Consider the following 11844-nt stretch of genomic DNA (forward strand, 5'->3'; position numbering starts at 1 on the left):
GTCTATGCAATATCTATATTGAAGAATTGTCCTAAAATTAATAGTAGGAGATTACGCTTTACTCTTTTAATTATTAAAAAAAATTGAGATGATCCATTTTTTAGTTTTGCACGTTCACCATTTAACTGTTTAAAGGTGTGGGCCACAGCTCCACTCCCTGATGAAGGAAAAAAACGATTCCGCACAAACTCACCGGCAAGTGTACCGGGTCGCGTCAAGTAGTAATAACTCACAAGAGTGAGGTCGATCCCACAGAAATTGATGGATTGAGCAACTTTTGTCTAGTGATGAATTTAGTTAAGCGAATATTTGATGATTTGGGGTGAAATTTGATTAAAAGAAGTAAAATTGTAAGGAAATAAAATGCAGAAAGTAAATTGGGCAGAGTCTTAAATTGCAAAAGAATTAAATTGCAGAAACTTAAAGTGCAAGAAATTAAAAGAGCCGAAACTTAAATTGCAAAAAAGGTAAATAACTGAAACTTAAAGTGCAAGTAATTTAAATTGCTGAATCTAAATTGCAGGAAACTTAAATTGCATGAAGAATAAAAGGGATTTGGGTAATGGGAATCAAAACAGAAATAAAAATTGCAGAAGAATCAAAACAGAATGAAAACTTAGATCAACTTTAAAATCCTAAAAGAGAAATTGACAATTGCAGTAGGATAACAAAAGCAGAAAGAAAATTTAGATCTCGATTGCTCTCTTAACAAAACAGAAAGTAGAAATTGTAGAAGAAAGAAAATCAGAAAGTAAATTATGATCAGATCTCCAACTCATAAAACTATCAATAAGAAAAATAAAAGAGAACTCCAAGATGAAGTAATTCAGACGAATTCTTTAATCCAAAGCCAAAAGATCCAAAACAGAAAAGTAAAAGTTGCAGAAGAAAAGAAACAAAACAGAAGGAAAAAATTCAGATCTGATCTCAATTCTAAAATTCTAAATGGAAAATTCCGAGAGAGAGAGAGAGCTCCTTTTGAAATCAAATTCCTATCTATTTATACACTTTCCACTTCTGGCTTCCCGTACTTGGAGTGGGGTTTTTGGCCTTGTATGAAATGGATCAGAATTGCAATTTGTTGCAGCTTCCAGGGGAACGTTGTGTTCTCAAAGTGAGCACAGTGTTCATTCATCCATGCATGCGCGTCTCTGACGCGTGCGCGTCCTTTTGCACTTTCTGCTCATCGACGCGCACGCGTCATGTACGCGTACGCATCACTATCAGTCTTCAGCCCCCAATATTCTCGCACGCCATGATGACGCGTACACGCCCTCAGTAGCGTTAACTTAGTGAGCGCTACGTTTGCTTAGTGAGCGCTGCGCATGCGTGCGCGTCCTTTGCGCATGCGCGTGGGTAGCAAAATATTCAATTCAGGCTTTAGCGCCAGCCACGCGTGAGCGTGCTTTGTCCCAGGTGCTCCATCGACGCGTGTGCGTCAAGCTTGCGTGCGTGTCATTTGCAAAACTTTGCCTCCAAATTCGAACATTCCCGAAAGCGCTGGCTTAGTGAACGTGGCGCTCTCTTTTGAAAATGAGCGCCAAACACTTCCACGCGTACGCGTCATGCACGCGGACGTGTGGGTCTTCAAAAATCGCCCCTGACGCGTAAGCGTCCGGTACGCGTGCGCATCGCCTACTGAGCGTGGCGTTCTTCATTTGAACGCTACGTTATACTGCAATGCTCTTCTTTTTCTTCACTTTTTCACCTAAAATCAACCAAACAAGAAATCAAAGTCTCACCAAAATCATAAGATTCATAATCAACAACTAAATTGTGCATAATTCTCATGATTTTGTACAAAATCAACAATGTTTGATTGGATCGATATAATCATGAAATTCCATTCCAACCACTTACTTATTGTGCAAGAAAGTGCATAAAACCTAATGAAACAAAAGAAAAATGCTTGTGAAACTAGCATAAGATGACTTGTTATCACAACACCAAACTTAAATCTTACTTGTCCCCAAGCAAGCACTAAAACATGAGAAGAAATGAGAGAAAACAGAAAAGCATACATGTCCTTATTTAGCAGGTAATTGAATTTGGTTCATGGGGTTTTATGCAGATGAACTTGAAGCTCTACTTTTGTTATGATTCAAGATTGAAATGTCCTTTTAAATGATGACTAAAGTTGCTGCTGTGAACCTTGTTATTCAACCATCCTTGGTATTTTGATCTCCTTTTGTTTTTCTGCTGAGAAGCTTACACCTTTATTTCACAGCTAAGTGTTATGTGTTGCAGCGGCCCTTTAGCTCTGTTTTTCAATCAACACATATCCACCACAGACACTTGGCTTACAATTCATCCTAAGACATTGATGCCCAGCACCTCTTTGGGTTACTAAACGCTTTGTAATTAGGTTGCTTTTGATGGTGGATTTTCGGTTGGTAATCCCGAATTAGTTAATCCAAGTTACCAAGTTTTAAAATACTCCTCAGAACCTAATAATCCAAGCAAATCCTAATACAATAGTATCACAGGTATGTGTCCTAGGGTCCAAGCTATTGGTGTCTAGCCTTATTATCTGTTTCTTTCATTTTTGGTTGCTAATTCTTGGCTTTTCTTCTTTTCTTTTTCTTTTTCCAAGGATAATTATTAATCAAGAGTTCACAAGCAGCAGCCTATCATACTATAAAAGAGCATTATAACCTTTATCCTTTATTAATGAGCTTACTTTAACAAACATACATATATACCACCACTGAACTTTGTTATCATTCCTACTACATTGGACATTTACTTTCTGTTTCAATATTTTCTCTTATTTATGCAGGAGGAACAAGACATATATTCAAGTGGATGAAATGATGCAAACATTCTGGCTAGATCACTTAATTGAGTAATGACAAGACAGTAGTCAAACAAAATGCAGATAAGGGTAACCTATCAGAGAGGGATACAATTAAACTTCCATCCAAAACATAGCAAGATATAAACAGTTGAGTAACAATACAACCTTTTTGGTATCTTCTTGCTTAGTCTTTCATCCTCCTTTCTTAGCTTCTGTGCTTTGCTTGCTTTTGGTGTATTGTCCTTCCAAAAAGGTTGAATAATTTTCTGCAATGGTAGTGGAAGTTGCTTGTCCCCCCAAGCACTTGAAAAATGGTCAATATGCATGAATGTTTGTAGGTTTTTTTGAATTTACTTTGGTGTGTGAACACCAAACTTAGTCCCTTGCCAGTATCTCTTATGCAACAATTCATCCATATATATATGAAACCCTGTGCCTTTTCTGAAGGGAGCAAAACTAAAAACTAGAAAACAGATAATGGTTGAGTAGTTTCCCAGATTGTTTGGACCTAGTAACCAATTATGCAAAGGGTTGAAATGTGTTTTTAAATGAAATTTTTGGTGGAACACCAAACTTAGCATCCTTCATTAACCCTTAAATTGTCTTGGTGTGCAACACCAAACTTAGATCCTTGCAATCCATATAAATATACTTAACCTTTTTTATTGAAATAGTTAGGAAAAGAAAACTACCTTTGGTTAGGTTGCCTCCCAACAAGCGCTTGTTTATCGTCATTAGCTTGACATCCTCCTTCTTTGTTTATCCTAACTCATGAACACTTTCTTTTTTGTTCCAAGATCCTCCCAGATAATGCTTGGCTCTTTGACCATTTGCTGTGATTATGTCCTTTGTTGCTTCATTCAGAAGTTCAAGGCTTCCATGTGGGAAAACCTTGGTTATCAGATAGGGGCCAGTCCATTTGGATTTGAGTTTTCCAGGAAAAATTTTTAGCCTGGAGTTATATAAGAGCACTTGTTGTCCTGGTTTGAACTCTCTTTTCAATATTTTCTTGTCATGCCACTTTTTAGCTCTCTCCTTGTATATCTTTGCATTCTCATAAGTTTCCAATCTGAATTCATCTAGCTCATTGAGTTGTAGTAGCCTTTTCTCTCCTGCTACTTGAGAGTCCAGATTGAGGAGCTTAGTGGCCCAGCAAGCTTTATGTTCTAACTCCACAGGAAGGTGACATGATTTCCCATAGATTAGCTTAAAGGGTGACTTTCCAATTGGAGTTTTGAATGTTGTTCTATATGCCTACAGAACATCATCCAATTTTCTTGCCCAGTCTTTCCTTATAATCCCCACTGTCTTCTCTAGAATTTTCTTCAGCTTTCTGTTTGCCAATTCAGCCTGGCCATTGGTCTGAGGGTGATATGGTGTGGCTACCTTGTGAATTACTCCATATTTGTGGAGCAGCTTTTCCATCTGTCTGTTACAAAAGTGGCTGCCACCATCACTAATAAGGATTTTAGGCACCTCATATCTAGTGAAGATGTGTCTCTTAAGAAATTGAAGAACAATTAGTGCATCACAGGTAGTTGTTGCTATGGCTTCCACCCATTTGGAGACATATTCCACTGCTACCAGAATGTATTTGAAGGAATAGGATGGAAGAAAGGGGCCCATGAAATCTATACCCCATAGATCAAACAGTTCCACTTCCAAGATGAAGTTTTGAGGCATTTCATTCCTCTTTGTCAACCCTCCAGCTCTTTGATATTCATTGCATTGGTGCACAAACTCTCTGGCGTCTTTGAATATAGTTGGCCAATAAAATCCACTTAGAAGCACCTTAGCTGCTATTCTTTCTGACTCAAAATGTCCACCATAAGCTGAACCATGACAGTGCCACAATATGTCTCTCATCTTCTTTCAGGAATGCACCTTCTAATCATCTCATCTGGACACCTCTTGAACAAAAATGGCTCATCCCACAAGAATTTCTTGGCTTCATTACACAGCTTCTTTACTTGTTGCTTGGTAAAATTTTGAGGAATCTTCCTTCCCACCTTATAGTTTGCAATGTCAGCAAACCAAGGTGCCTGCTGGATTTGAAGAAGATATTCATCTGGCAATTTTTCATTCACTAGTTGTGGTGTATCTTGGTTAGCTTCTTGTGATAGTCTTGACAAATGGTCTGCCACTTGGTTCTCATTCCCTTTTCTATCTCTCACTTTAATGTCAAATTCTTGTAGCAGCAACACCCACCTAATAAGCCTTGGCTTTGAATCCTGTTTAGACATGAGATACTTGAGAGCAGCATGATCAGTATATACTATAACCTTTGAACCAATCAAGTATTATCTAAATTTATCAAATGCATATACAATTTCCAAGAGCTCTTTCTCAGTGGTGGTATAATTTTTGTGTGCTTCATTCAACACCTTACTTGCATAGTATATAACATAATGCAGCTTGTCTTTCTTTTGCCCCAATACAGCACCAAAGTCACTTGCATCACACATGAGCTCAAAAGGCAATTCCCAATCTGGGGGTATGATGATTGGTGTTGTAATGGGTTTTCTTTTTAAAGTTTCAAAGGCATACTTGCAGTTGTCATCAAAGATGAAAGGATTGTCAATCACTAGCAAATTGCTTAATGATTTTGCTATTTTTGAAAAATCTTCGATGAATCTCCTGTAAAAACCAGCATGTCCAAGAAAACTTCTTGCTACTTTCACATTAGTAGGTATAGGAATCTTTTCTATGATTTCTATTTTAGCTTTATCAACTTCTATACCTTTGCTTGAAACTTTATGCCCAAGAACTATTCCTTTAGGAACCATGAAATGGCATTTCTCCCAATTCAATACTAGATTAGTTTCTTGGCATCTTTTCAAGACAAGAGTTAAATGATGCAAGCAGGTATCAAATGAATTGCCAAAGACAGAAAAATCATCCATGAAGACTTCTAAGAATTTTTTCACCATGTCAGAAAATATAGAAAGCATACATCTTTGAAAAGTTGTAGGGGCATTGCACAGCCCAAAGGGCATCCTTCTGTATGCAAAGATTCCAAATGGACATGTGAATGAGGTCTTTTCTTGATCCTTGGGATCTACCACTATTTGATTGTACCCAGAATACCCATCCAAGAAGCAGTAATAGGCATGGCCAGCCAATCTTTCCAGCATCTGATTAATGAAAGGGAAAGAAAAATGATATTTCCTTGTAACCTCATTCAGCCTTCTATAATCTATGCACATCCTCCACCCTGTCACTGTCCTTTTGGGAATAAGTTCATTCTTCTCATTGAAGATGACAGTCATGCCACCTTTCTTTGGCACCACTTGAACTGGTCTTACCCAAGAGCTGTCAGAGATTGAGTATATGATTCCAACATTCCACAGCTTCATCACTTCTTCTTGAACCACCTCCTTCATGGCTGGGTTAAGCCTTCTTTGGGGTTTGGTGCATGAAATTGTGATTCACACTTTTCACAACTCCGGTGCAACTAACCTGCAAGTGCACTGGGTCGTCCAAGTAATAAACCTTACGTGAGTAAGCGTTGATCCCACGGAGATTGTCGGCTTGAAGCAAGCTATGGTCATCCTTGTAAATCTCAGTCAGGAGGATTCAAATGGTTATGAGGTTTTAATAATTAAAATACAAATAAAACATAAAATAAGAGAAAGTTACTTATGTAATTCATTGGCGGGAATTTCTGATAAGCGTCTGGAGATGCTTTATTGCCTCTGAACCTCTGCTTTCCTATTGCCTTCTTCCAACCATGCGTGCTCCCTTTCATGACAAGGTGTAGGATCCTCTCAGTGAAAATGGTCCTCTACGGTTTCTGCACGGCTAATCAACTGTCAGATTTCTCGTCTCGGATGAAAAATACCAGGTACAGCTATCGCATGGATAATCATATGTCGGTTCTCGCTAGTGTCGGAATAGGATCCATTGATCCTTTTGCACACTGTCACTTGCGCCCAACATTTGCAGGTTTGAAGCTCTTTACAGTCATCCCTTCCCAGATCCTACTCGAAATAGCACAGACAAGGTTTAGACTTTCCGGATACCAGGAATGGCTGCCAATGGTTCTAGCCTATACCACGAAGATACTAATCTCACGGCCTCGGTCCGTGTATTAGATACCCAAGAGAATATGCTCTAACTGTCGTCCAATAACTACGTTGAACATCATGTAGACCGCTTGTGGTTGTCAGGCACGCGGATCTTGGCTAAGCGAGTAATGAAGATAGTGGGTGATTGTCACGGGTCACCCCTTCATTCTGACTTAACTGAATTAAGTACAAGAGTATATCTTGGAGAAGAAGTAGGTGTGAATTGAAGGAAAAACAATAGTACTTGCATTAATTCATGAAGAACAGCAGAGCTCTACACCTTAATCTATGGGGTGTAGAAACTCCACCGTAGAAAATATATAAGTGAAAGAAGGTCTAGGCATGGCTGTGAGGCCAGCCTCCAAATGTGTACAATATGATTAAAGTCTTCCAAAGATCTCTTGAATACAATAGTAAAAAGTGCTATTTATATTAAACTAGTTACTAGGGTTTATAGAAAATAAATAACTAAGTGCAGATAGTGCAGAAATCCACTTTCGGGGCCCATTTGGTGTGTGCTTGGGCTGAGCATTGAAGCTTTTTCGTGCTTAGGCTGTTCTTGGAGTTAAACGCCAGCTTAGATGCCAGTTTGGGCGTTTTACGCCAGTTTTAGTGCCAGTTCTGGCGTTTTACGCCAGAATTCTTTAGTGTGCGTTTGGACGCCAGTTTGGGCCATCAAATCTCGGGCAAAGTATGAACTATTATATATTGCTGGAAAGCCCAAGATATCTGCTTTTCAATGCAATTGAGAGGCACCAATTGGACTTTTGTAGCTCTAGAAAATTCACTTCGAGTGCATGAGGGTCAGAATCCAACAACATCTACAGTCCTTTTTTAGCCTCTGAATCAGATTTTTGCTCAGGTCCCTCAATTTCAGCCAGAAAATACCTGAAATTACAGAAAAACACACAAACTCATAGTAAAAACTAATAAAAATATAATAAAAAGTAACTAAAACATACTAAAAACTATGTAAAAACAATGCCAAAATGGGTATAAATTATCCGCTCATCACAACACCAAACTTAAATTGTTGCTTGTCCCCAAGCAACTAAAATCAAAATAGGATAAAAAGAAGAGAATATACAATAAATCTCAAATATCAATGAAGCTCAGTTCCAATTAGATGAGCAGGGCTAGTAGCTTTTTGCTTCTGAATGGTTTTGGCATCTCATTTTATCCTTTGAAGTTCAGAATGATTGGCATCTATAGGAACTCAAAATTCAAATAGTGTTATTGATTCTCCTAGTTCAGTATGTTGATTCTTGAACACAGCTCCTTTATGAGTCTTGGCCGTGACCCTAAGCATTTTGTTTTCTAGGTATTACCACCGGATACACAAATGCCACAGACACATAACTGGGTGAACTTTTTCAGATTGTGACTCAGCTTTTCTAGAGTCCCCAGTTAGAGGTGCCCAGACCTCTTAAGCACACTCTTTTTGCTTTGGACCACGACTTTAACCGCTCAGTCTCAAGCTTTTCACTTGACACCTTCACGCCACAAGCACATGGTTAGGGACAACTTGATTTAGCCGCTTAGGCCATAATTTTATTCCTTTGGGCCCTCCTATCCATTAATGCTCAAAGCCTTGGATCCTTTTTACCCTTTCCTTTTGGTTTAAAGGGTTACTGGCTTTTTCTGCTTGCTTTTTCTTTTTTTCTTTCTTTTTTCTTTAATTTTTTTCGTCATATTTTTTTTCGCAAGCTTCTTCTTTTTCACTACTTTTTCTTGCTTCAAGAATCAATTTTATGATTTTTCAGATCATCAATAACATTTCTCCTTTTTCATTATTCTTTCAAGAGCCAACAATTTTAACATTCATAAACAACAATATCAAAAATATGCACCGTTCAAGCATTCATTCAGAAAACAAAAGTATTGCCACCACATCAAAATAATTAGATTATTTTCAAGATATAATTCGAAATTTATGTACTTCTTTTTCTTTTTCAGAAAACATTTTTTTCATTTAAGAAAGGTGAAGGATTCATAGGACATTCATAGCTTTAAGACATAGACACTAAACACTAATGATCATGTAATAAAGACACAAACATAGATAAAACAACTTCATAGAAGTGGAACCTCGGGGATCACCTTTTTCTTGGCCACAACTTCATAGAAGTGGTCTTGATGGACCTTTGAGATGAATCTCTCCATCTCCCATGACTCGGAGGTGGAAGCAATTGCCTTCTCTTTCCTCTTTCTAGAGGTTTTTCTGGCCTTAGGTGCCATTAGTGGTTATAGAAAAATAAAAAGTAGAGCTTTTTCCACAACAAACTTAAAATGTTTGCTCGTCCTCGAGCAAAAGAAGAAAGAAAGGAGGAGAAGAAGAATAAATGGAGGAGATGGAGGTGAGGAGTGGGTTCGGCCAAGGGGGTTTAATTGTGTAAGATGTGTGAAATTGAAGGTGGTAAGGAGGGGTATTTATAGGGTAAGAGAGAGGGAGAATTCGGTTATGAAGGGGTGGGTTTGGGAGGGAAATGGTTTGAATTTGAATGGTGAGGTAGGTGGGGTTTTATGATGGATGGATGTGAGTGGTGAAGAGAGTATGGAGAAGAGAGTAGGATTTAATAGGTGAATAGTATTTGGGGAAGAGGTATTGATTGGATTGGTCAAGGATATTTGGGGAAGAGTGTTATGGAAAAGTGTGAAGAAGAGAGAAGAAGAGGTGGCGTAGGTGGGATCCTGTGGGGTCCACAGATCCTGAGGTGTCAAGGAATTCTGCTTCCTGCACCATTCTGGCATGTAAACGCCCACTGTGTGCCAATTCTGGCATTTAACACCAGCTTTGCTACCTTTTCTAGCGTTAAACTCCAGTCTGCTGCCCCTTTCTGGCATTTAACGCCAGTCAGACACCCTTTTCTGGCGTTAAACGCCAGTCTGTCTACCATTTCTGGCGTTTAAAACCAGCCAGATGCTAGACACCCTTTTCTGGTGTTAAACGCCCAGAATGCTGCCCATTCTGGCGTTTAACACCCAGAATGCTGCCAAACTACGCGTTAAACGCCCATTCTGCTATTCTTACTGGCGTTTAAACGCCAGTAAGCCTGTCCTCCAGGGTGTGCTATTTTTGATGCTATTGTTTGTATTGCTTTAATTCTGTAGTTATTTTTGTGACTTCACATGATCATCAACCTAAAGAAAATATAAAATAACAATGGAAAATAATTATATAAATATAATTAAATAACATTGGGTTGCCTCCCAATAAGCGCTTCTTTAATGTCAATAGCTTGACAGTAAGCTCTTAGAGAGCTTCACAGAGACTCAGAGCTTAATGTTGGCTCCCAACACCAAACTTAGAAGTTGAGTGTGGGGGCTTTGTTTGACTCTGTATTGAGAGAAGCCTTTCATGCTTCTTCTCCATGGTTACAGAAGAAGATCCTTGAGCCTTAAACACAAGGAAGTCCTCATTCAATTGAAGGACTAACTTTTCTCTGTCCACATCAATCACAGCTCTTGCTGTGCCTAGGAAGGGTCTTCCAAGGATAAGGGATTCATCCTCTTCCTTCCCAATGTCTAGGATTATGAAATCAGCAGGGATATACAGGCCTTCAACCTTCACTAAGACATCCTCTACAAGTCCATAAGCCTGTTTTCTTGATTTGTCTGCCAATTCTAATGAGAATCTAGCAGCTTGTACCTCAAAGATCCCTAGTTTCTCCATTACAGAGAGTGGCATGAGGTTTATTCCTGACCCTAGGTCACACAGAGCCTTCTCAAAGGTCATGGTGCCTATGGTACAGGGTATTAAGAACTTTCCAGGATCCTGTTTCTTCTGAGGTAATTTCAGTTGAACCAGATCATTCAGTTCATTGATGAGCAATGGAGGTTCATCCTCCCAAGTCTCATTACCAAATAGCTTGGCATTTAGCTTCATGATTGCTCTTAGATACTGAGCAACTTGCTCTTCAATAATGTCTTCATCCTCATCAGAGGAAGAATACTCATCAGAGCTCATGAATGGCAACAATAAGTTCAGTGGAATCTCTATGGTCTCTGTATGAGCCTCATATTCCTTAGGTTCCTCATTGGTGAACTCCTTAGTGGCCAGTGGACGTCCATTGAGGTCTTCCTCACTGGAAATCACTGCCTCTTCCTCCTCTCCAGGTTCGGCCATGTTGGTTATATTTATGGCCTTTCACTCTCCTTTTGGATTCTCTTCTGTATTGCTTGGGAGAGTACTATGAGGGAGTTCAGTAACTCTTTTGCTCAGTTGACCCACTTGTACCTCCAAATTTCTGATGGAGGACCTTATTTCAGTCATGAAACTGTGAGTGGTCTTGGATAGATCAGAGACTATGATTGCTAAGTCAGAGAGGCTCTGCTGAGAATTCTTTCTCTGTTGCTCAGAAGATGATGGAAAAGGCTTGCTATTGCCAAACCTATTTCTCCCACCATTATTATTATTGAAGCCTTGATTAGGCTTCTTTTGATCCTTCCATAAGAGATTAGGATGATTCCTCCATGAAGATTTGTAAGTGTTTCCATAGGATTCTCCCATGTAATTCACTTCTTCCATTCCAGGATTCTCAGGATCATAAGCTTTTCCTTAAGGGGAGGCTTCTTTAGTACTGCCTGATGCAGCTTGCATTTCAGTCAGACTTTGAGAAATCATATTGACTTGCTGAGTCAATGATGCTAGGGCATTTTGGCCAGTTTCACTGACCTTTTCTTTACTGTTTTAGGGTAGTTTCATGCATTTTCTTAGTTAATAAGCAAGTTTTAGGTAGATAATCACTTACATCTTGATTTAAGCAAACATTGTGAATTTTATACGATTTTATGAGAATTATGCATGAATTGAATGATAAAATGGATGATGCATGATCTCATGAGTTAGAACCTAGCTTTGATGCACATTACTTGCTTGATTTCAGGACAAAGGAAGCAAGAAAGATGCCACGTTAATAGCCATGTTAGTCTAACTAACGTGACCATTAACATGGAATGGGAGCAAGCTTGCAACGTTAA

The sequence above is a fragment of the Arachis hypogaea genome, chromosome 16 (genome assembly GCF_003086295.3).
Source record: "Arachis hypogaea cultivar Tifrunner chromosome 16, arahy.Tifrunner.gnm2.J5K5, whole genome shotgun sequence".
Classification (NCBI taxonomy): Eukaryota; Viridiplantae; Streptophyta; class Magnoliopsida; order Fabales; family Fabaceae; genus Arachis; species Arachis hypogaea.